At 37.5% G+C, this 26,725-nt stretch overlaps 1 long non-coding RNA gene across 1 annotated transcript; it reads right to left on the reverse strand.

Moving 5' to 3' along the window:
• Positions 1-927: 927 nt before the first annotated feature.
• On the reverse strand, positions 928-25,994 carry LOC149753048 (uncharacterized). Its single transcript, XR_016396252.1, has 2 exons — positions 23,826-25,994; positions 928-21,842 (listed from the first exon to the last, which is right to left on the reverse strand). It is a non-coding gene; the product is annotated as an uncharacterized LOC149753048 (long non-coding RNA).
• Between the last annotated feature and the right edge of the window lie 731 nt (positions 25,995-26,725).

A 26,725-nucleotide genomic window follows, 5' to 3' on the forward strand; every position in this document is an offset into this window, starting at 1 on the left:
CCACCTTGTCTATAAATAGCGGACCACTCCAGCTTTCCACAGTCCGTCTGGCGCGCGACGCGCCATTGGTGGTCGTTCGGCTGTTCTTTCACTGCGTTTCTCCTTCTTTGTTGGAGTAATTTCTCTTCGATTTTGTTTTTTTTATTTAGGGAAATATTTCTTGAAGATTTGCAGTAATTAGGGTAGCAAATTTTTGGAAGATCGCTTGAAGATTTGCGGTGGTTAGGTATTTTTCTGTGACATGGTCTTAGGGTTTACAGAATTAGAATCTGTTTGTTCTTCGAGACTTAGTCGATTTGAGGATTGAATCCGGTTTTTCGTGATTTAGGTTTCCTCTTTTCAAAAGGAATTTATGTGGTTCAGGTATCTTATGAAACTGGAAGTGCTTCTTCGTTAATCTACAGGAATCAGCGGTGATGTGTTTTAATTGGATTCGGAGTGCTGCCAATCCGACAGTATGAGTTCCGGATTTCCTTGTATTTGGTTGAAGAACTGTTGCAGGATTATGAGCTTTTAGTGTTTTTTTCAATATATCATGGTCAGTTTGAAAGCATCGCGGCAGCATTATTTTGTAGCTAGATGATGGTTTCTGGTGTTTATAATACCGATAGTTCTTGATCCCGATTCAATGTTACTTCAGGTTTCATACTCGATGTCACCAGAGAGGCATGATTTAGAGGTCGGAATTCAGATTGACTTCAGGGGGTTTCTCTATTACATGGATATGATGAATATATTATTGTGCAGGGAACGACGACTTCTGATGTTTCATGGTTCTTGATTCTTGATGATTGCTTTAGGTTCCATCATGAGAGGGATGCCCTTGTTATCGAATTCAAACAAAAGAGATGATGTAGAGGCAGGGGTTCTGATTGCTTCTTTTCGAGGGGGTACCTTTTCCTTTCAAGTATTATCGTTTGTCGTATATTGTGATTTGAATAATTGGTTCGATTCTGAGAAGCAAGATGTGATCAGAGCGATGATTTTTTTTAACCTCCTATTTTTTATGGAATCCTTTTGTTTGGTTGCAGTTGTATCGTTGAAGTGTCAAATTGCACTGATCCTTTTACCTAATCGGAGCTATCATATACTGGTTTGATAGAATGATAAATTCCATTTCCTTTGCATGTTGTCACTTCACATGTCAAGCATTGTGGCAACATGATATTTCTATCGAGGCTTCTCAGAATCTACTCTTCCTGCTGCTTATTTGGTTGTTACTTGAGGTTATATTGCTGACTGGTTTAGCTTGGTTTACCGGAATACCAAGTCATTACTTAATGGACATGCAGAGGCCGGAGAACATTGGATCTCATATGGGATTTCCTCACCAATTCATATTTTGATTATAGTGTAATTTCATCATTTTGATCAGTCAGGGTTATTGACAAAATAATTTAGTGCATTTGCTTTTCATGATCCAGAGCATTTAGAGTTAGAGTTGCAATCTTACGCTGCAAATAGAAGTAAAAGATGTCCTAGTCTTTTGGTTGTTTGTGTTGTTGAGTGTGGTTATTACTGCTGTTGTTACTGTAGCATTTGGAAGGATGTGGTGGACATCATCTTCGCAGGGCTGGGTCATTTGATGCCTCCCTAGATACAAGGTACTTCAAGGTTTTAATTATTGGTTAGGAGGACTAATTTTTTCCTTGTATATTGATTTTGTAGGACTCTCGTCCACCCTCCAAGTGCATTCACAGTTCGTCTTCATTCTTGGGTGCTATTATTGGCTCATCTTTTTGATTCATTAGGTGCTTTGTGCTCTCGTGTTTCCTATAGTCCCTCCAAACAAGTTTTGGTTTGTCGGTGATAAATTTGATATACTGCATCTCCTACTGTACTTCCGATGGTGATCCCTTTTATATTGAGTGCTTATCTAGGTCTGGCATAATCTTGATTTCCTGTTGCATTAGTAACCTGGGGATTCTCTCATTTGTTTGACCAGCACTGTGAGTTCTCAATATGCTATGGCTGCATTGGAGTATATTTGTATTTTCATGAGTGGTTTTCTCCCTTTGATTATTGAATTGATCGTACTATTTTTTTCCCCTTATGCTTTTAGTTCATGTCTTTCTTAGTTTGTTATTTGTGATGTTGCAGAAGAGCTTTTGCAACATGGGACAATCTTGCTGAAGAGTATCTTGGTCTGATAATTGAAGAAAGTTTAGAGGAAATGGAGTGTAATGCTATGATTTTTTTTTAATGAATAGAGTTTCTAATCCATGATAGTGGAGTTCATTATGCTAGCTTTTTTGTGCAGTAGCTGTTCATGTGGAACCATGAAGGTTAATTTATTATTTGTGCTGTTGCAGATTAGCTTGTGTTGCAGGATACAATTTTGCCCCATATTTGCCAATATGGAAGGGTTCACCCTTATTTATATCATAGTTAGTATTTGATGCCTTTATGCTCCTAATTACCTTTTTTTTCTCAATTGGGGTTTCTTTTGGGTTAGTATCTTAGCAATTTGGGTTAGTATTTTAGAAATCTTTTTATTTGCTTCACCAGAACCTTGATTTGATCAGTGAAGGCAATACTAGAGGATTAGGGTTAAGAAAGGATTTTTCATGACAAGGGTTCCTGACTTCCACTGATAATCTTGGGGTTACAGCATGTGGGGCATGAAAGTGATGATCTCGATAAGTGGATCTGCTTTTTATATGCTGTATCGAGTTTCATATCTGTGTTCCAGAAATGTCATTTGTGTTATTAATGACCTGGTGATATTCTCTCATTTGTTTGACCAGAACCATCGGCTCTCAAGATAGCTTGGGGGATTGGATCATGATATGCTTTTTTGATGGAGGGTGTTCCTCAACCTTTATTATAGAATTGTTAATATTTCTATTTTTTTCTCAAACTTAAAGTTCACGTCATAGGTTTGTTATTTCTGATGTCGCAGAAGAGCTTGTACAACATCAGGTGATCTTGCTCAAGGGCATCTTTACCTAATAATGGAAGACAGTTCGAAGGAAATGGATCATAGTGTTATGATTTTTTATTAAGGGGGTTTCTCATCTTTGATAGTGGAGGTATTATATTACTTTTTCCTATACTAGCTGTTGATGGGGAATGGTGAAAGTTACTATATGGTTTGTGTTGTGGCAGTAACTTCTGCTGCAGGTTGTGATTTTGCCTATGTAGAAGGGTTTGTCCATATTTATAGTTGGCCATTTTCAAGATTAATTTATAATTTGTCAATCTTTGTTTTAAGCACTGAAAGTATGATTAACTGGGATTAAGAAAGGGTTTTCCATGATGGTGCTTACTTGCTTTCACAAATTCTTTAGGAGTCAAGCATGTTGGAAATAACACATACTATGTTGGTAAGTGGTTTTGCTGCTGATATGCTGTATCAAGTTTCTTAGTTTCATCTATTTTCCACGATCTCATTCATCCCTGTTGCATTAGTGACCTGGTGAGCTTCTCCCATTTGTTTGACTTCCTTGAGCGCTCGAGACATTTTTGGGTGGATGAGAGAAGGTATGTTTCTTTTTTATGTAGGGGGTTCTTCAACCTCATTAGCGTTGCAGAAGAGCTTGTGCATTTGGGGCATTCTTGCTCAAAGGTACTATTGATCTGATAATGAAAAATAATTTGGAGGAATGAAATGATTAAGTGGGTTTGTCATCTTTGATAGTGGAGTTAATATTTCTCCTGCACTAGCTGTTCAAACTGTGGAGTTAATTTATTATTTGTTCTGTTGCAGGGTTTGTGCTGTAAATTACAAATTTACCGTTCTGGAAGGGTTTGTTTCTAATATCATAGTTCTTATTTATATACCTTTGTGTTCCTAAGTTCCATTTGCAATCTTAATTTAGAATCTGTCAATCTTTATTCTTTGTACCGAGGTTTGAAAGCATCACACAAGCATTATTTTGCAGCCTGATTAGTGGTGTCGGGATGTTTTAAAAAAGATGTTCCTGATGCCAATTCAATGTTACTTTAGATTCCATCTTACGGTGTTGGACAAGATAGGCATGATTCAGAGGCTGAAATTCAAGTTGAAGATTTGCGGTAATTAAGGAATTTTTTGCGACTTGGTTTTTAGGGTTCGCAGAATTATGAGCTGTTTGTTCTTATTTGAGGATTTGACGATTGAATCTGGTCTCTTGTGATTTAGTTTCCTTTTTTTCCTAAAAAAGAATCCAAGTGGTTCAGGTTTCTTTCTTCTGGTATTGGGGGTGCTCCATCGTTAATCTGCAGGAATTAGCTGTGGTGTATTCTGATTGGATTTTTGAGTATCAGCAATCTGTCAGTCCGAGTTCAGATTTACTTCATGATTTTCTTGTATTCGGTTGAAGCACTGGTGCTGGGGTTACGAGTTTTCAGTATTTGTATTAATAATATTTTCAGTGTGAAATCATCATGGAAGCAGTTTCTATGTTTCGGAGAATGTTCATGATTCTAAGTCGGTGTTATTTTGGTTTCCATATTCTGATGTTGGACATCAGAGGCATGATTTAGAGGCCGGAAGTTCTTATGAAGGGGGTTTCTATATTACATGGTGGTTTGAAACATGATGAAAATATTATTGTGCAGTGTGACAGTGATTTCTAATTTTGATGCTTAATCTAATCATGGTTTTTGATTCTTGATGGTTTCTCTAGGTTCCAATTTTTGAGAAGGCTGCCCTTGTTTTCCAAGTAATTCAACTCAAAAGAGATGATGTTAAAGCAGGCGTCCGCATTGGTATTGTTTTGAAGGGGGTTTCTTTTCCTTTGATTATTTCATTTTGTTCAGATAATGTGATTTGATCAATTGGTTTGATTCAGAGAAGCAATATGTGATCAGTGAGATGATTTTTTCCACTTCTTGTGTTTGTTGAAATCCTTCTATTTGGTTGCGGTAGGATTTGTTGTGGCAACAAATGGCACTACCTGATCAGAGCTATCATATACTGTTTGCAAGCACTGTGGCGACATGATAGTTTCTTCTGATCTTTAGTCATCTTCTGTGGCTTCTTAGGATATATTTCCTCTGCTCTTTATTCCGTTGTTACTCCAGGTTATACTGCTCAATTCACCTCGTTTTACCAGTGTCAAGTGATTACTTAATGATGGATTTATGAAATATGATGCAGAGGCTGGAATTCAAGATTGGGTTTCTCATGTACTCTAATTATGTGATCATTTAGGATCAACTGACGAATTAATTGTGTTCGCTTTTCATGATTCAGAGCATTTAGAGGAGCAATTATGAAGCTATAAATGTCTTATTCATTTGTTCGTTTGTGTTATTGAGTGTTTGCTGCTTTTGCTGTAGTATTGTAAGGATCTGATGAATATCATGTTCGAACGGGTTGGAGTTGTTGGATGGCTCCAGAGATACAAGGTATTTCAGGTTCTGTTTATCTATTATATGGGACTCATACACCATCTCTTTCACCATTCTTGTTCCTACTCAGTCTATTGGACGACTGCTTAGAGCAAAAAACAGAGATGATTTGCTGACAGGGCGACTACTTTGGTACTTGAAATTATTCATATTTTGCGGGCTAGATGTGCATTATTATTGTGTTTTTTTGTCGTATTTGCAAGAGCTTGAGCTTGGCAATTGCTGAGGGCCGGAAAATCAGGGCCATTTCTTCCTTTAGATGTCATTTGCTTCCTCCTTTATCCTAATTGTTTGCTGTTATTCGATGACTAGGGTCCTGTCTGAGATAACCTGCTCTTGGCTTTTTGGTTGGTTCTCCGAAAGTCCTGGTTGTGTACTTGTCCCTATATTTGCTCGTACTCTATACTTGTCTTGGCTGAATTCAAGATTGGGTTTCTCAAGTACTCTAATCATCTGATCATTTAGGATCAACTGACGAATTGATTGTGTTCGCTTTTCATGATTCAGAGCATTTAGAGGAGCAATTATGAAGCTATAAATGTCTTATTCATTTGTTCATTTGTGTTATTGAGTGTTTGCTGCTTTTGCTGTAGTATTTGTAAGGATATAATGAACATCATGTTCGACGGGTTGGAGTTGTTGGAAGGCTCCAGAGATACAATGTATTTCATGTTCTGATTATCTATTATATGGGACTCATCCACCATCTCTTTCACCATTCTTGTTGCTAATCAGTCCACTGGTCAACTGCTTTGAGCAAAAAAGCAGAGATGATTTGCTGAGAGAGCGACTACTTTGGTACTTCAAATTATTCATATTCCGTGGGTAAGATGTGAACTATTGTTGTGTTTTTTTTGTCGTATTTTCAAGAGCTTGAGCTTGGCAATTGCTGAGGGCCAGAAAATCAGGGTTATTTCTTCCTTTAGATATCATTTGCTTCCTCCTTTATCCTAATTGTTTGCTGTTATTCAATGATTAGGGTCCTGTCTGAGATAACCTGCTCTTGGCTTTTTGGTTGGTTCTCCGAAAGTCTTGGTTGTGTACTTGTCCCTATATTTGCTCGTATGGTAAATATAAAGTTTACGAATTTTTATTTCTTTTTTTTAATTGCAAATTCGTTGCATCTAGTCATGACCATGTTCATAACGAGCTAATGGTAGTGGTTTGCAGGTTGATCTTATAGTCTGTTGACGTTGCTTCTTCCAGTTGATAGCTTTGGGAGTAGTAAGATCTCAATTTTTGGTTGTAGTTCACCTGTTACTCAACATTTCATCAATTTTGTCCACCATAAGGCCCATCACATCTGTTGTTTTTGTTATCAGATTTCCTCTTGTGGAGATGCTATACTTGGTATATGTTTAATAGCATCATCAACTGCCAATCTTAATCTATGGTAACTCCTTCAAGGTTCTTTATAATCACTTTTCTTATCGTACATATATGTCTTGTTTTCACTGTTATCTAGTATTTGAGGGATGTTTGTATTTCAGTTGGTTTGTGGAATTATTCCTCCATCTAATCATGCCCTCATTTTAACAGCTTATGCGATTACCCGAACTTTCAGTTGTAGCTGTTTGGCAAATTTTAATTCTTTGACCTGTGCGAGGAGTAATGTGAAACATTAATTTATTATCTCTGTTGAAGGGCTGGTAGTGTTTGAAATAGTCTTGCTTAAGGGATCTAGGGACCCACTAAGTTAAACCATTCTTTATATTTGCGGCTATTGTTTATTAAACATTGTCTTCTTTATTGCCTTTTGTTGAATCTGCTTTATAATTAGTTAGTTCATGTTTTGGATTCGGTCAAATCCGGAGAATTCTGATTTGGTTTGTTTTTAAGGAGCTTTATTATCTTCTAATACGCTATCTCTGGTCATTTTTTCATATCTGACAGATTGTAGGATTCAGTACATCCTGGGTGCGTTTTGAATGACACTGTCGATTAGTGATTTTGTAGCTTTTACATGTAATTGAGGTATCTGTGGGTTAAATTTGTTTTAAGGTGCCAATAATTTCTTTTGGTTAGTGGTTTAATTGTTTTCTCCAGTTCGTTTCACCAGTACCCTGATTCGGTCATTTGACATATGGGGAATTGGACTGTTGTTGATGTGATAAGGTTAAGCTGTTATATTTGTTGCTTTTGCAGATCTTATGTTATGGGAAGCAATTTGCATTACTGTTTATATTGTGGCTATTGTTTATTGACTTCTGTCTTCTTAATTGACTGTTTATCAATGCTGGTTCAACACGAAATAAGAGAATGTGTTCCTTAGGGATCAAGGCAACTTCTGTAAAGTTATCCTGGAACCAGTTTCATTTTCATGTAGGCCCTAATGTTTGACTCCTTGTAGTGCTGGTGCGTCTTGGAAACTAAATGAATCCAGCAGGACTTAATTCTCGATGCACATTTGTTCAAATTCTGTAAAATTCTGGACTCAGTTACTTGTAAACAGTCTCATTTTCATTGTTTAGGCCCTAGTCTCTGACTCCATGGGAGTCCTACTTGGTGCATGTTGGAAACAAAATGAATCCAACAGTGGATAAATGAGTTAATATTTGATGCACATTATTCTAATTTCATCTTTGTTCCATACTGTTAATCATATGTGTTGGGTTATTAGCTTATTGATTCTTACATTTGTTTCACTAGAACCAGTGAAGGCAATTTGTAGGGTTTCCTCACTATTTGGTTTTATTAATTTTTCTCTAACCATGTTGTTTATAAGGTTAATTATTTCTGTTATTGCAGAAGAGCTTGTGCTGTAAGAGAACATCTAGGTGATGGACAAGGTTGCTAATTAAAATACTTGCAGCTGATTTGCTGTATCAAGTTTCTTAGTTTCATCTGTGTTCCAAAATCTCATTCATTCCTATTGCATTGATGTTTTCCTCTCATTTGTTTGACCAGTAACTTGAATGTTTAATGTAGTCTGGGTGAATTGGAGTATGATACGCTTTTTCATTCATGGAGTTCCTCAACCTAGACTTAGAATTGGTTTTATTAATTTTTCTCCTTACACCTAGAGTTCATGTGATAGGTCAGTTTGTACTTCCGCTATTGCAGAAGATCTTGGGCATCATGGGATAATCTTGCTTATGGGTATCTTGATATGAAAAGTTTGTTGTACTAGCCTTTCCCTACAGTAGCTGTTCATGTGGAATCATGAAAGTTAATTTATTATTTGTTCTGTTGCAGATGATTTTGTGCTGTGAGACAGAGTTTTGCCCATATGGAAGGGTTTGTCCTTGTTTATGTTGTACTTATTGTTTGATACCTTTATGTTCCTGATTACCCTTTTTTTTTCACTAGTTGGTTTTATTCCTTTGGGTTGATATTTTAATATTTCTTTCTATTTGCTTCACCAGAATATTGTTTTGATCAGGAAGGCAATATGGAGACTCACTTCTGTTGGGAACAAGATGGATGCTATGTTGATAAGTTGTTTTGCGGGTGATATGCTGTACTAAGTTTCATATCTATGTTCCAAAGTCTTATTAAACCTCTCATTCATTCCTGTGGTTCTAGTAACCTTGTGACTTCCTCTCATTTGTTTGACCAGTACCAAGGTTTTAAATACTGGTGGGACAGTGGGGACCTTGAGTGCTCAAGACAGTCTGGGTGGATTGGAGCATGATATGTATTTTTCATGGAGGGGGCTCCTCAACCTTGATTGTAGAACTTGTTCTACTACGTTTTTTTTACTCTTATGCTTAGAGTACTTGTTTAGTATGTTATTTCCGATGTTGCAGAAGATCTTGTGCGGCATTTGACAATCTTGCTCAAGGGCATCTTGATCTGATGATGGAAGACAATTTGCAGGAATTGAAATATAGTGATATGATTTTTATGAAGGAGGTTTCTCATCTTTGATACTGGAGTTATACAATTTCTCTTATACTAGCTGTTCAAGGGAAAGCGTGTATTTTTAATTTATTCTTTGTGCTGTTCAGCTGTAGGTCACGAATTTGCCCTAAGGGTTTGTTCTCACATAACCTACCTTTCCTTCTTTGATACTGATACCTTTATGTTCCTGATTACCCTTTTTTTTCACTAGTTGGTTTTATTCCTTTGGGTTGATATCTTAATAATTCTTTCTATTTGCTTCACCAGAATATTGTTTTGATCAGGAAGGCAATATGGAGACTCACTTCTGTTGGGAACAAGATGGATGCTATGTTGATAAGTTGTTTTGCAGCTGATATGCTGTACTAAGTTTCACATCTATGTTCCAAAGTCTTATTAAACCTCATTCATTCCTGTTGTTCCAGTAACCTTGTGACTTCCTCTCATTTGTTTGACCAGTACCAAGGTTTTAAATACCGGTGGGACGGTGGGGACCTCGAGTGCTCAAGACAGTCTGGGTGGATTGGAGCATGATATGTATTTTTCATGGAGGGGTTCCTCAACCTTGATTGTAGAACTTGTTCTACTACATTTTTTTTACTCTTATGCTTTGATACTTGTTTAGTATGTTATTTCGGATGTTGCAGAAGAGCTTGTGCGACATTTGACAATGTCGCTCAAGGGCATCTTGATCTGATGATGGAAGACAGTTTGGAGGAATTGGAATATAATGATATGATTTTTATGAAGGGGGTTTCTCATCTTTGATACTGGAGTTATACATTTTCTCTTATATTAGCTGTTCAAGGGAAAGTGTGTATTGTTAATTTATTCTTTGTGCTGTTCAGCTGTAGGTCACGAATTTGCCCTAAGGGTTTGTTCTCACAGAACCTACCTTTCCTTCATAATTTTTGAAGAATAGAGAGGAGAATGGTATCTCATGGCCTTTCCTCTCTTTTTTGGTCAAATGTTGCCTCAAATGGACTTAAACCACTCCGAACCGAGCAAAACCTAATGGTTCCGCTTGGTTTAGTTTGAGCTGGTTCACAATGGTTTCCTAATCAAGAGGCCAAATTGACTTGGTTTCTCACCAGTTCGAGATGCCCCGAATTGGGTAGTTCGGGTCAGTTTCGCATAATCTTGATTTCTTGGTTAATCTCATGCAGTTTATCATTTTGTGATTGATGTTGGCAGTTGTTTCATGATTTCCTGTTGCATTAGTAACCTGGGGATTCTCTCATTTGTTTGACCAGCACTGTGAGTTCTCAATATGCTATGGCTGCATTGGAGTATATTTGTTTTTTCATGAGGGGTTTCCTCCCTTTGATTATTGAATTGATCGTAGTATTTTTTTTTCCCCTTATGCTTTTAGTTCATGTCTTTCTTAGTTTGTTATTTGTGATGTTGCAGAAGAGCTTTTGCAACATGGGACAATCTTGCTGAAGGGTATCTTGGTCTGATAATTGAAGAAAGTTTAGAGGAAATGGAGTGTAATGCTGTGATTTTTTTTTAATGAATAGAATTTCTAATCCATGTTCGGGGAGCTCATTATGCTAGCTTTTTTGTGCAGTAGCTGTTCATGTGGAACCATGAAGGTTAATTTATTATTTGTGCTGTTGCAGATTAGCTTGTGCTGCAGGATACAATTTTTCCCCATATTTGCCAATATGGAAGGGTTCACCCTTATTTATATCATAGTTAGTATTTGATGCCTTTATGTTCCTAATTACCTTTTTTTTAATAGGTGTTTCTTTTGATTAGTATCTTAGCAATTTGGGTTAGTATTTTAGAAATCTTTTTATTTGCTTCACCAGAACCTTGATTTGATCAGTGAAGGCAATACTAGAGGATTAGGGTTAAGAAAGGATTTTTCATGACGAGGTTCCTAACTTCCACTGATAATCTAGGGGTCACAGCATGTGGGGCATGACAGTGAAGATATCGATAAGTGGATCTGCTTTTTATATGCTGTATCGAGTTTCATATCTATGTTCCAGAAATGTCATTTGTGTTATTAATGACCTGGTGATGTTCTCTCATTTGTTTGACCAGAACCATCGGTTCTCAAGATAGCTTGGGGGATTGGATCATGATATGCTCTTTTGATGGAGGGTGTTCCTCAACCTTTATTATAGAATCGATAATATTTCTATTTTTTTCTCGAACTTAAAGTTCACGTCATAGGTTTGTTATTTCTGATGTCGCAGAAGAGCTTGTACAACATCAGGCGATCTTGCTCAAGGGCATCTTTACCTGATAATGGAAGACAGTTCGAAGGAAATGGATCATAGTGATATGATTTTTTATTAAGGGGGTTTCTCATCTTTGATAGTGGAGGTATTATACTACTTTTTCCTATACTAGCTGTTTATGGGGAATGGTGAAAGTTACTATATGGTTTGTGCTGTGGCGGTAACTTCTGCTGCAGGTTATGATTTTGCCCATGTAGAAGGGTTTGTCCATATTTATAGTTGGCCATTTTCAAGATTAATTTATAATTTGTCAATCTTTGTTCTAAACACTGAAAGTATGATTAACTGGGATTAAGAAAGTGTTTTCCATGATGGTGCTTTCTTGCTTCCACAAATTCTTTAGGAGTCCAGCATGTTGGAAATAACACATTACTATGTTGGGTTTGCAGCTGATATGCTATATCAAGTTTCTTAGTTTCATCTATTTTCCACGATCTCATTCATCCCTGTTGCATTAGTGACCTGGTTAGCTTCTCCCATTTGTTTGACTTCCTTGAGCGCACGAGACATTTTGGGGGGATGAGAGAAGGTATGTTTTGTTTTTTATGTAGGGGGTTCTTCAACCTCATGAGCGTTGCAGAAGAGCTTGTGCATTTGGGGCATTCTTGCTCAAAGGTACTCTTGATCTGATAATGGAAAATAGTTTGGAGGAATGAAATGATAAAGGGGGTTTGTCATCTTTGATAGCGGAGTTAATATTTCTATTCTTTCCTGCACTACCTGTTCAAACTGTGGAGGTTAATTTATTATTTGTTCTGTTGCCGAGTTTGTGCTGTAGATTACAAATTTGCCCTTCTGAAAAGGTCTGTTTCTAATATCATAGTTCTTATTTATATACCTTTGTGTTCCTAATTTCCATTTGCAATCTTAATTTAGAATCTGTGAAACTTTATTCTCAGTACCGAGGTTTTTGTTTTGTGTTATTATCTTAGCAACCCTGTTATTTGCTTTTCAGAGCACCTCATTTTGATCAGCGAAGGCAACATGGGGGAGTTATTAAGAAAGAAATTTTCTTGATCCACTTTGAAGAGAAGGGTTTGCATCTTTCAGTTTATGTTGTGAGGGTTAGGTCCACAAGATACCACAGCTTTTGGTGTTATATGATTCACCTCTGAGTAATGAGTTAGTAGTTCAATCCTTTTTGATTCTTATCTTCCTAGTAAACGGGCGTCCAGGGCGATAGGTTGTTTTACATATGAATTTGATTGTGCTATGTTTCTCGCTCTATCTACAGTGTTACATTACAGAGTTGAAGAATAATTTATTAGTATTTCCATCACAGAATGGATTCTGTTTTGGGTGACATTTCGGGCTTACCACCCATTTAGACCTGTTCGTTCAGCCGAGCAAACTAGGGAGATGTCAAACCAAATTCCTTGTCTGAAATGGCAACGTTAGTGAGCTGGTTAAAATGCATGGAGTGAGTGTGAAAAGCTTCATGAGGCAGAGGGAGAATGACATAAGTCTTTCGCTGTTGAGGTGCAGTTCTAATGTAATGAGGGATTTCCAATCGGAGATTGTAGAAAGACGGTAAGGGCTACCCATTAGTTACGGTGTACGTAGTTGTTAAGATGAAGCTTCGTTTGGTGTTGATTCTAGACTAGACTGGAAATAACCTGATGAAACTGACCTGCTTTCTTGATTGCTTGTTTATCAAGGATGCGGCATATGGGATGCACATTATTTTTTGATGAGGAAGGACTCGGACTTTTTGATCTTGTTGGTAACAGCCGCACTGAAGGGAAAACGCAAACATGGAACATGGGTGGGGAAACATTGATGGTCTGACACACCTCATGCATTGAGATATTAAGGGAGTTGGTGTTATATAGTAAAATAGATAATGGGATTATTGATGGTTTTTGTATACTATAGGCTATGGAGGTAAGTAGATTTTGGATTTGGTTATCTTTGATGATCCTTTTTTTTATTTCATAGTGTTGAAGCTATCTTCTAGCTCGTATTCATCTTCATGCAGTGCCAGTTCTTTAGGAGCGAAAGCATATGATATGGAGGCTATTTTGTTAAGTGGCTTTGTAGCTGATATCTCTTGGTTCAAGAATATCACTCATTCTTATTGATCTAGTAACCTGGTGATCATCTCTCATTTCATTGACCCGCTTCTTGATCGTTATAGGATGTACGCACAAATTGGAGTATGATATGACCTTTTTCACTGGCGTTGTCCTCAGCCTTGATTGTAGAATCAGTTATAGTCATTTTCCCTGATACTTAGAGTTTGTGTGATAAGATAACTTGTTATTTCTGTTGTTGCAGAAAAGCTTGTGCAACAGGGAAACAATCATTCTCAGGGTATCTTGATCTTGAAGACTATATGAAAGACTGGAGTGTAATGTTGTTATTTTATATTAAGAGGGTTCGCTTTGGGAGTTTGCGATATTTTTTTTCCTACACAAACTATTCACATGGAAGATTGATTTGTGCTTATGTTGCAGCATGCAATTTTTCCAAGGCGAAGAGCAGAGTTTGTCCTTTAAATCCTAGTCATTGTTTACGTGCATTTGTGTACCTAATAATCACCTTTTTCCATTATTAGCTTGTGTTCTCTTAATGTATCTGGTCCCTTGGTATATTTTGGAAAATGCTGGATTATGATTTGTAATGGGCTTCATTTTTTTCCTGTTGGATTTGCACTATATTGCTTGTCTTGATAATCATGAAACTATATTTCGTAGGCTATGGCGTGTCTTAGAACTGATATAATAGTAGCTGCTACCCTTATTCTGGGCCTGTTTTTTTCATACTTGTTCCAATTACTTAAATATTTTGTTATCTTTGGCAATCCTGTCATTTGCCTTACCAGAAAAGTGATTTGATCAGTGAAGGCAGAATGGAGCAGTCCAAGTAAAGCGGTGATTTTTCATGCATTGGTGTGTATGGGAATTGATATATATTCTGCTACTGCTGAGTGACTTAGTAGCTGTTACATTTTAGCTGCTATTGCTGAGTGAGTGAGTAACTTTTGATATGGGTCAGTATTTCTCTCTTTTGCTTCACCAGAAATTTGATTTGATCAGTGAAGCCACCATGGGGGAATCCAAGGAATGAAGCAACTGTTGATGATGGCGGTAGTCAAGGTTCGCCGTACCGGTACCGAACCCCGTACCGGTGCCGCACTAGTATAGGCGTACCGAGTGTCGGTACGGTACCGTACGCTCGGTACCGACCGTACCGACATTGGTGTACCGATACCAGTACCCATCGGTACGGGTACGGTACGCTCGGTACCGACTGGTACCGACCGGTACAGCGAACCTTGGCGGTAGTACTATAGGTGACATTTCAGCCGATGAATGGAAGGGGCTCACTGGCTTATGCGATTTCATTATATTTTAATTATTTACATTACTGTTGGCTTCTTAATTTCATTATCAGATAAAGATTATTGATGGTTTTACTCTATTGTTGCTTGCAAGTGGATGTAGATTTCTAGAAGATTTGCATTTAATAAGGTAGTGAGTTTCTTGAAGATTTGCAGTAGTCTTTTTGACTTGGCAATCGAATCTGGTTTCATGTGACTTTTTTCTTTTTGAAAAGAATTCCAGTGGATTGAGTTTTTTTTTTTGGTTGGATCTGGGAGTGCTCTTTTGTTAATCTACACGTATTTGTTGCAATGTATTTTAATCGCTTTTGAATATTTCCAATCCGACAGTATGAGTTCAGACTTGCTTATGATTTTCCTGCTGCCAGTATTACAGTTTTTGGTATTCATTTTAATATTTCTATTTTTAGTTTGAAAGCATCACACAAGCATTATTTTGCAGCCTGATTAGTGGTTTCTGGATGTCTCAAAAGAGATGTTCCTGATGCCAATTCAATGTTCCTATAGATTCCATCTTACAGTGTTGGACAAGATAGGCATGATTCAGAGGATGAATTTAAGTTAAAGATTTGCAGTAATTAAGGAATTTTTTGCGACTTGGTTTTTAGGGTTCGCAGAATTTTGAGCTGTTTGTTCTTGTTTGAGGATTTGACGATTGAATCTGGTCTCTTGTGGTTTAGTTTCCTTTTTTTCCTAAAAAAGAATCCAAGTGGTTCAGGTTTCTTTCTTCTGGTATTGGGGGTGCTCCATCGTTAATCTGCAGGAATCAGCTGTGGTGTATTCTGATTGGATTTTTGAGTATCGCCAATCTGACAGTCCGAGTTCAGATTTACTTCATGATTTTCTTGCATTCGGTTGAAGCACTGGTGCTGGGGTTACAAGTTTTCAGTATTTGTTTTAATAATATTTTCAGTGTGAAATCATCATGGAAGCAGTTTCTATGTTTCGGAGAATGTTCCTGATTCTAAGTCGGTGTTATTTTGGTTTCCATATTCTGATGTTGGACATCAGAGGCATGATTTAGAGGCCGGAAGTTCTTGTGAAGGGGGTTTCTTTATTACATGGTGGTTTGATTAGTTGGTTTGAAACATGATGAAAATATTATTGTGCAGTGTGACAGTGATTTCTAATTTTGATGCTTAATCTAATCATGGTTTTTGATTCTTGATGGTTTCTCTAGGTTCCAATTTTTGAGAAGGCTGCCCTTGTTTTCCAAGTAATTCAACTCAAAGAGATGATGTTAAAGCAGGTGTCCACATTGGTTTTGTTTTGAAGGGGGTTTCTTTTCCTTTGATTATTTTCATTTTGTTCAGATAATGAGATTTGATCAATTGGTTTGATTCAGAGAAGCAATATGTGATCAGTGAGATGATTTTTTCCACTTCTTGTGTTTGTTGAAATCCTTCTGTCTGGTTGCGGTAGGATTTGTTGTGGCAACAAATTGCACTACCTGATCAGAGCTATCATATACTGTTGGCAAGCACTGTGGGGACATAATAGTTTCTTCTGATCTTTAGTCATCTTCTGTGGCTTCTTAGGATATATTTCCTCTGCTCTTTATTCCGTTGTTACTTCAGGTTATACTGCTCAATTCACCTCGTTTTACCAGTATCAAACTGACGAATTGATTGTGTTCGCTTTTCATGATTCAGAGCATTTAGAGGAGCAATTATGAAGCTATAAATGTCTTATTCATTTGTTCGTTTGTGTTATTGGGTCTTTGCTGCTTTTGCTGTAGTACTTGTAAGGATATAATGAACATCATGTTCGACGGGTTGGAGTTGTTGGATGGCTCCAGAGATACAAGGTATTTCAGGTTCTGATTATCTATTATATGGGACTCATCCACCATCTTTTTCACCATTCTTGTTGCTACTCAGTCTACTGGCCGACTGCGTAGAGCAAAAAGCAGAGATGATTTGCTGACAGAGCGACTGCTCTGGTACATGAAATTATTCATATTCTGTGGGCTAGATGTGAATTATTATTGTGTTTTTTTTGTCATATTTGCAAGAGCTTGAGCTTGGCAATTGCTGAGGGCCTGAAAATCAAGGTTATTTCTTCCTTTAGATATCATTTGCTTCCTCCTTTATCCTAATTGTTTGCTGTTATTCAATGACTAGGGTCTTGTCTGAGATAACCTGCTCTTGGCTTTTTGGTTGGTTCTCTGAAAGTCTTGGTTGTGTACTTGTACCTATATTTGCTCGTGTGGTAAATAGAAAGTTTGCGAATTTTTATTTCTTTTTTTTTTTATTTGCAAATTCGTTGCATCTAGTCATGACCATGTTCATAACAAGCTAATGGTAGTGGTTTGCAGGTTGATCTTATGGTCTGTTGATGTTGCTTCTTCCAGTTGATAGCTTTGGGATTAGTAAGATCTCACTTTTTGGTTGTAGTTCACCTATTACTCAACATTTCATGAATTTTATCCACCATAAGGCCCATCACATCTGTTGTTTTTGCTATCAGATTTCCTCTTATGGAGATGCTATACTTGGTATATGTTTAATAACATCATCAACTGCCAATCTTAATCTATGGTAACTCCTTCAAGGTTCTTTATAATCACTTTTCTTATAATACAGTTATGTCTTGTTTTCACTGTTATCTAGTATTTGAGGGATGTTTGTATTTCAGTTGGTTTGTGGAATTATTCCTCCATCTAATCATGCCCTCATTTTAACAGCTTATGGGATTACCCGAACTTTCAGTTGTAGCTGTTTGGCAAATTTTAATTCTTTGACCTGTGCGAGGAGTAATGTGAAACATTAATTTATTATCTCTGTTGAAGGGCTTGTAGTGTTTGAAATAGTCTTGCTTAAGGGATCTAGGGACCCACTTAGTTAAGCCATTCTTTATATTTGTGGCTATTGTTTATGAAACATTGTCTTCCTTATTGCCTTTTGTTGAATCTGCTTTATAATTAGTTAGTTCATGTTTTGGATTCGGTCAAATCCGGAGAATTCTGATTTGGTTTGTTTTTAATGAGCTTTATTATCTTCTAATACGCTATCTCTGGTCATCTTTTCATCTCTGACAGATTGTAGGATACAGTACATCCTGGTGCGTGTTGAATGACACTGTCGATTAGTGATCTTGTAGCTTTTACATGTAATTGAGGTATCTGTGGGTTAAATTTGTTTTAAGGTGCCAATAATTCCTTTTGGTTAGTGGTTTAATTGTTTTCTCCAGTTCGTTTCACCAGTACCCTGATTCGGTCATTTGAGATATGGGAATTGGACTGTTGTTGATGTGATAATTTAAGCTGTTATATTTGTTGCTTTTGCAGATCTTATGTTATGGGAAGCAATTTGCCTTACTGTTTATATTGTGGCTATTGTTTGTTGACTTCTGTCTTCTTATTTGACTGTTTATCAATGCTGGTTCAACACGAAATAAGAGAATATATTCCTTATTGATCAAGGCAAATTCTGTAAAATTATCCTGTAACCAATTTCATTTTCATGTAGGCCCTAATGTTTGACTCCTTGTAGTGCTGGTGCATCTTGGAAACAAAATGAATCCAGCAGGACTTAATTCTCGATGCACATTTGTTCAAATTCTGTAAAAGTCTGGATTCAGTTACTTGTAAACAGTCACATTTTCATGGTTTAGGCCCTAGTCTCCCACTCCATGGGAGTCCTACTTGGTGCATGTTGGAAACAAAATGAATCCAACAGTGGATATATGAGTTAATATTTGATGCACATTATTCTAATTTCATCTTTATTCCATACTGTTAATCATATGTGTTGGGTTATTAGCTTATTGATTCTTACAGTTGTTTCACTAGAACCAGTGAATTGCTAATTAAAATACTTGCAACTGATTTGCTGTATCAAGTTTCTTAGTTTCATCTGTGTTCCAAAATTTCATTCATTCCTATTGCATTGATGTTTTCCTCTCATTTGTTTGACCAGTAACTTGAATGCTTAATGTAGTCTGGGTGAATTGGAGTATGATATGCTTTTTCATTCATGGAGTTCCTCAACCTAGACTTAGAATTGGTTTTATTAATTTTTCTTCTTACACGTAGAGTTCATGTGATAGGTCAGTTTGTACTTCCGCTGTTGCAGAAGATCTTGGGCATCATGGGATAATCTTGCTTATGGGTACCTTGATATGAAAAGTTTGTTGTACTAGCTTTTCCCTACAGTAGATGTTCATGTGGAATCATGAAAGTAAATTTATTATTTGTTCTGTTGCAGATGAGCTTGTGCTGTAAGACAGAGTTTTGCCCATATGGAAGAGTTTGTCCTTGTTTATGTTGTACTTATTGTTTGATACCTTTATGGTCCTGATTACCCTTTTTTTTTCACTAGTTGGTTTTATTCCTTTGGGTTGATATCTTAATAATTCTTTCTATTTGCTTCGCCAAAATATTGTTTTGATCAGGAAGGCAATATGGAGGCTCAATTCTGTTGGGAACAAGATGGATGCTATGTTGATAAGTTGTTTTGCAGCTGATATGCTGTACTATGTTTCATATCTATGTTCCAAGTCTTATTAAACCTCTCATTCATTCCTGTTGTTCCAGTAACCTTGTGACTTCCTCTCATTTGTTTGACCATCACCAAGGTTTTAAATACCAGTGGGACAGTGGGGACCTTGAGTGCTCAAGACAGTCTGGGTGGATTGGAGCATGATATGTATTTTTCATGGAGGAGGTTCCTTAACCTTGATTGTAGAACTTGTTCTACTCCATTTTTTTTACTCTTATGCTTAGTGTACTTGTTTAGTATGTTATTTCTGATGTTGCAGAAGAGCTTGTGCGGCATTTGACAATCTTGCTCAAGGGCATCTTGATCTGATGATGGAAGACAGTTTGGAGGAATTGGAATATAATAATATGATTTTTATGAAGGGGGTTTCTCATCTTTGATACTGGAGTTATACAATTTCTCTTATACTAGCTGTTCAAGGGAAAGTGTGTATTTTAATTTATTCTTTGTGCTGTTCAGCTGTAGGTCACGAATTTGTCCTATGGGTTTGTTCTCACAGAACCTACCTTTCCTTCACAATTTTTGAAGAATAGAGAGGAGAATGGTTTCTCATGGCCTTTCCCCTCTTTTTTGGTCACATGTTGCCTCAAATGGACTTAAACCACTCCGAATCGAGCAAAACCAAACGGTTCCGCTTGGTTTTGTTCGAGCTGGTTCAGAATGGTTTCCCAATCAAGAAGCCAAATTGACTTGGTTTCTCACCAGTTCGAGATGCCCCGAATTGGGTAGTTCGGGTCAGCTTGGCAGACCATGGTTTCAACAAAACCTTGATTTGATCAGTGAAGGCAATATGGAGGAATTGTGTGAGGAAATGTTTTTTCACGATGATTGCTTATTTATAGTTGAATTATTGTATTAATTGTATGCTCTCCAATATAGTGGGTTATATGAAAGGATTAAAGAATAATAATCTACTATATGTGCTGTCACGGTTTTACATGTCATTTTGGATGAAGGGAAGGGGGTCCATTAGGTACACCATTCATTTGCTGTAGTAGTCATTTTATGGACTGTTAACTTTTTTAATTGTTTTCTTATCAATATTGAGAATGTTGATGGTTTTGGTATACTGTAGGCTGTGGATATGCTTAGATTATGGATTTGATTATCTTTGGTGAGCTTCATTTTTATGTCCCGTAGGGCAGGCAATCTTTTGGCTTTGTCTTCTATCTGCATGCAACACCTACTTTAGGAGTCAAAAACATATTGGAGAACATATGGCTGCTATGTTGATAAGTGGATTTTTGGCTGATATATGTGTTGTTTCTTTGTTTCATCCTTGTTCCAAAATCTTATATATTCTTGGTGGGTCTTATTTGTCTGACCAGTATCTGTGGGCTGTTGATGTTCATTGAAAATTGATTTGGTATCATTGATGAGATTCATTCTGATTCACCATTGGGTTTAGATTATTTCTTGTTGCCTCCATGCCGTACGGGTTCTGAGTGTTGAAGCACTTTGGGAATGGTATGGATGCTGTGTCGATAAGTGGATTTGTAGCTGATATTCTGTATTGAGTTTGGTTCTGTTATGTTCCAAAATTTCAATTATTGCTGTTGGACTTTTCTCATTTCTTTGATGAGGACCTTGATCACTCAAATAACATAGATGAATTGAAGTATGAATTGTTTTTTTTTTTGGTGCACATGAATGGGTTTCCTCAACCTTTACTGTAAGATTGGTTGTACACTTGTACTAGTTTTTTCCTGAAAGTAACATTCATGTGATAGGTAACTGTGAATTCTGTTGTTGAATGAGAGCTTGTGCAACAGGGGACTATCTTGCTGAAGGGTATCCTGATCCAGGAATTGAGGACCTTATGGAGAATTGGAGTTCAGTGATGTGATTTTTCTAATCGTTATGTTTGACAGTGGATTTTGTTATGCTAATTTTTCCTTATACTAGCTGTTAATATGGAAGATCAATTTATCATTTCTGCTGTTGCAGACATGCTTGCGTTTTATGGCTCAATTTTCCCAAGGCGGAAGAGTGTCCTTTATATTGTGGTTATTGTTTATATATGTTTATGTTTCTTATTGCCTTTCTCAGTACTAATTTGTAATTCGTCAATTGTACTGCAGATTTTGATTAGTGCTGAAGTGCGATTTGCAATGGGTTCTATTTTCTTCCTGTTGGGCTTGGGTATAATTTGGCTCTTGTCTCACTCACTATGCCTTGCTGTTTGGTGTATCATGGAAGCGATATAAATTCAGTTGTCGATAAATGACATAGTAGCTGTTATGCTGCCAGGGTCTATTTTCTTCATCTTTGTTTGAAATACCCAAATTTTACTTGTGGGTTAGTATCCGCTTTATAAGAACCTTGATTTCATCAGTGAATGTCATACTCGGAACTGGAGTGAAGAAATGAACTTCTATTAAGCCTTTGTTTTATTTTCTTGATTAACTTTTATCAATGTAATTTTGTAATTTGTTATTGGTCCCTCAAGTTTTGGAACTTGGGAAATTTTGAAAAATCCTAGATTTCATCATGTGTGATTGGCGTTTTTCTTTTTTTTTCATGGATTTGGTTTATATTTTGATTCTAATGTTTGTTCCTATGCTGCTCTTCTGTGGAGTGATTGATCATAACCCTATTTGATTTTGATGAGCTCAAAGCATCTGAGTATATCTCTTGTTTACTAATGAATTCAATTGAGTGTTTCAGTGAAAATCTTGTCTAAAGTGTTTCTAGACTTGGTTCATAATATTTTGAATAAGTTAAGAAGTCAGTTTGAACCAAAGTCTGAGACTCGAGTCGACTCCAGAGTATTACGAGTCGACTCCAAGCGTATCAGAATCACTGGCACGGGCTCGAGTCGACTCCGGATCATTACGAGTCGAATCCGACTGAGAACAGACAGACGAGCAGAAAGCATCAACTCAAAACCTGTCAGCGAGTCGACTCCTGAAGTGCGCGAGTCGACTCCGATGTTTACCGAGTCGACTCCGGAGTAGTATGAGTCGACTCCAAGAAGCTACAGACAGAAAAGTCAGAGAGCGTTTTTTCGACCCTGAGATTCGAGTCGACTCCTGTGGAACGCGAGTCGACTCCGATGGTTGGCAGGTCGACTCCAAAGAAAGTGAGAGTCGACTCTCAGTGGTACACAAGGCAAAAAGTCAGAGAGGAGTTTTCGGACTCTGAGATTCGAGTCGACTCCCGCAATACGCGAGTCGACTCCAAGACAGCGCGACCCAAAAAGACAGAAGATCAATTTGTTGTCTCTGAGAGCCGAGTCGACTCCCAGACAGCTCGAGTCGACCCCAAGGCAGCGCTACACCAAAAAGGCAGAAGGCCATGTTTCGGAAACTGAGAGCCGAGTCGACTCCAGAACAGTCCGAGTCGACTCCAAGACTGGACGAGCCAAAAGACAGAAGATCGGGAGTTCGGGCTCTGAGCGCCGAGTCGACTCCCAGGACTGTCGAGTCGACTCGAGCGGACCAAATTGAAAAGTTCATCTACGGATTTCATGTGAGGAGCCGACTCCGAAAATGCCAAGTCAGCTCCAGAAGTTGGCGAGTCGACTCCGGGTCAAGACGAGTCGACTCCCAGTCGAAGAAGCTACTTTAATTCAAATCCGGAACAGTTGCCGAGTCGACTCCAGAAAAGCATGAGTCGACTCCCGCTACAGCCGAGTCGACTCCTGATCGCGCGAGTCGACTCCGACCCCAACGGACACATTGTCAGGTTGTGCAGAGTGTGCAGAACGGGCAGAAAAAGGTGTCTAACGGCTAGTTTCCGTGGGGGATGGCTTAAATAGCCACAGAGGACTGTAGCAAGGCAGAGAACTACCATTCCATTCAAAAAGATCAAGCATTCATTCTCTGCAAGTGGTTTTTCAACGAAAAGAGGGAAGAGCGCCATTAACTCCTTCCAACCACATCTTCCCAACATTGAAAGAGATCTCCTCCTGCCTTCAAGTCGTCCAGAATTTCAAGAGGAGACCCGAAGTTCAAGAAGCCCTTTCTCTTCTCTAACTTAAACGCGTTTGAGGGCTCTTAACTTTGCTTTTATTAATATTGCTGTATATTTGCTTTTGAGAAGCTCTGTTTTTCTGTTTGTCCTCATTATTAGCATATTGTCTTAGCTTGGTTCAATCGGGGGATTGAATCAAGGGTGTAGAGGTTGGTTGGTGAGCCGAGTGTAAAACCAACGTGTAAGGGTTCGATTGTGATCCCGGGAAAACAATCGGGGTTGGTTCTAGTCGGTGAGCCTGGGAAAACCGACCGAATTCGTTGTGAGCTCGTAAAACAACAAGTTTGGTTGTGAGCTTGGAAAACAACCGACTGTAATCCAGGGGGTTATAGTGAATTCCCAAGTGAGACTTGGGGAGTGGACGTAGGAGCAAGGGTTAGCTCCGAACCACTATAAAAACCTTGTGTTTGTGATTGTTTGTTCCTTTCTCTTACTCTCATCTCACTCACAGCACATAGCAACTAACTAATCATCTTGCTAAAGTCTTAATTAGTCTTCCACAAATATTTTAGTTGCAAATTATTTTAAAAACCCAATTCACCCCCTCCCTCTTGGGTTGTCTATCTGGGCAACATCTTCTTTGTTGGCTTGTAGGTATTGGTATGTCTGAATCGATATGTATTTTGCTGTGGAAAGTGACTTTGTATCTGTTACAATTTGTCAGGTCTTTTTATTTTTCCCCTCAGCTTCAGTGCAAAGTCTGAATCATCTCTCTGTTGGCAACTAGGATTTCCTCCTGTTTGTCTAACCTAAACCTTCATTTGATCGGTGGAGACAAATGTGAAGGAACTGAAGAAATGAATTCTGGAAAGGGATCTGTCACATTTTGGTAGTTGAGTTGTAATTTCTTTTTTTCCCTGTTTTCAAGGTGTATTTAGTAATATATTGTTTGCATTGTTGCAGAATAGATTGTTATTCATGGGAAAATCCGGCTTAAGTGAAAGGGTTTACTTAATTACATTGCATATTATACTGTTCTAGTGTGTTTACTAATATTTGTTTTTGATTAGTTAATGTTTGTGGTATACTGTCTGTTACAGCTTGTCAGTGCATTTCTGTGTATTGAGATCGAGGGTTGGTATGGCATGGTACCGTACCATACTGTACTATATTGAGTTTCGGTACCAAACCAGTGTGGTACTTAGTACCCATATCGTGAACATCTGTTCAATGGACTTGATTTTCTCCAGGATCTATATTGGCTATTATGTTTTTTTTTTTGTATGATGATGATTCATTGCATTTGATAGTTGGATTGTTCATATGATTTTTTTTCGTGGCAGTGTTTTTATTTGAAAGGGTAAATTCTTTTACTATTTGGGTTTTTAGGGGACAGTCCGACTGAAGGGGCTTACAAACTTATGACATTTGTTATATTTGTTACTATTTACAGACCTTTAGCTTCTTTTAGATTGGTTTGTTGTTGTTGGTTTTCAGTTAGTTGATGGGTTTGGTATACCAGGGAACCAATGTAGGTAACTTGGATTTGCTCATCTCTGTTGAGCTTCCTTTTCACCCCTTCATAGACTTGCGGCTAATTGTTAGCTGATGTTTGGCACCATTCAACATCAGTTCTGTAGGACATGAAAGGTCTTGGGAATAATGTGTATGCTAACATTGATAAGTGAACTTGTATGTGATGCAAGTGGCATTTTTGAACTCTTCCTTGCTAACATTTTTTTGACTTGATGATCATTTCCATTATTGTGATTCCTTTAGTCAATTTTGCCTTTTACCAAACCTGTCGCATTGTTTGCTGGTGATGAGCTGATGTTGCAAATTGAATATCTTCATATGCCTTTTTATAATTTTTGCGGTAGGTCACATTTAATTTATTGTTATGCAGAATCCATTTTATTTATAAGTGCTCTTGGCTTTGACTAGTCGTCTGCATTATTGGTGGTGGGAAAAATCTAACCGTGATGATAGTACATTCTTGGGCTTATGCTTTTCCATCTTTAGTCTTTATTGCTGATGTGTTCCGGGGTCCAACTGCATGGTAGAGAGCCGGTATATCTATGGAAAATAGTGTGACAACTGATCCAGTTTGTGAGAATGTTTTATTTTCACCACAATTGCACACTACTAGAAAAGGTGAGACAAATGGTGTGAGGATTCTCCTGATAGAGCTTTCTCATATTTGTGGTGATGTGGATTGTTGATTGGAGTGTGAAGTTCATTTAGTAATTCATTCTTTCATGGTCATGGTCAATATCTTGTTTATGGTGATTTGAGCCTGTCTGAATTTGTGATGTTGAATTGGCTTTTGTGCTTGGTACGGATGTTGGACTACAACAAAATTTAAGGCAACGTTCATGTTCTGTTTTATCATATCTTCAATTTATGAATCATTTGGTTGGATTGACCATTTTTTTCTTCTCCTTCCTATTTGAATTTTGGTGTTTTTTTACCTGAATATTTGTCTGGATCTCGCAATTAGTTTTTATATATTAGGGATAAAAGATGTTGGTTGCTTTTCTTCTGCAGTCCACGTCAGATTTTTTGGCCTGGCATCATTCTTTTTGTTACCAGTCCTAAAAGTATAGGTTAGTAGTGGGTAGTTTTTCACAGACCTTGAAAAGAACGTTTGACTTAGGCGTCATCCTGCTTTTATGCGTACTGTTTCAATGTTTTCTATGGCTACTGGACATTTATTTATGTGCTATAGTTTTGTACGCCTTTAATGTACGTTATTTTTATAGCTTAACACTGCCAATGCCGGTCCCCAGCCCGGATGACAAAAAGTGGAGGGGGCTAATGATAATTTGTTTAAGTCTAATAACACTTTTTGGGGCTTATGGCCGGATGACAAAAAGTGATCTTGACTTGCCTGTCACTTCACTTTCTACCCTTATGCTGCAAGTCTCGACGAGTAATAACGCCACATGAGAATACAAGAATGAAAAGAATCGGCAGTATATTGATGAATAGACATAAATTTTTTAGATGAGGTAGCAACTTTAATATAAAACTCTACTACTTTGTGAGTCTGATGAATAATAAATATTGATATAATGGAAAATGTACAAAATTTTGAAGGTTTTGGTTTGCAATTAATGTTGACATAATAATAAGCTTACATAAATCTTTAGCATTTTAAGGGATGTTCAAAAGAGGATTTGGGCCCTGTCTGTTATTTATCCAATCACCTGTGAATTGAGTGGAGATCTGGTTAATGATCTTTAGCATTTTTTCTTTACCAAAATGATAAATTAAGCTGGCATCTATCTCTCCTCCTCAGTCCACGAAGATCTTCCTATGTACCATTTCAATTTCTGACTGTCACATCGGTGCAGTGCTTGACGCTATGCATAAGAAAATTGTACGGCTCAACTAGTAATATAAAAACTATTAGCATGCCCTAAACAACCAAGTGATTTATTTCTGTAAGTTCATTTGGTTGAAGGTAATTTAATAGGAGAAAATAAATTTTATATTACATCATTATATTTGGTACGAAAAGTGGATGGGTG

Source organism: Phoenix dactylifera, chromosome 8, assembly GCF_051530095.1.
Source record: "Phoenix dactylifera cultivar Ajwa chromosome 8, Ajwa_hap1_PhDact_Kaust_v1.1, whole genome shotgun sequence".
Taxonomy (NCBI): Eukaryota; Viridiplantae; Streptophyta; class Magnoliopsida; order Arecales; family Arecaceae; genus Phoenix; species Phoenix dactylifera.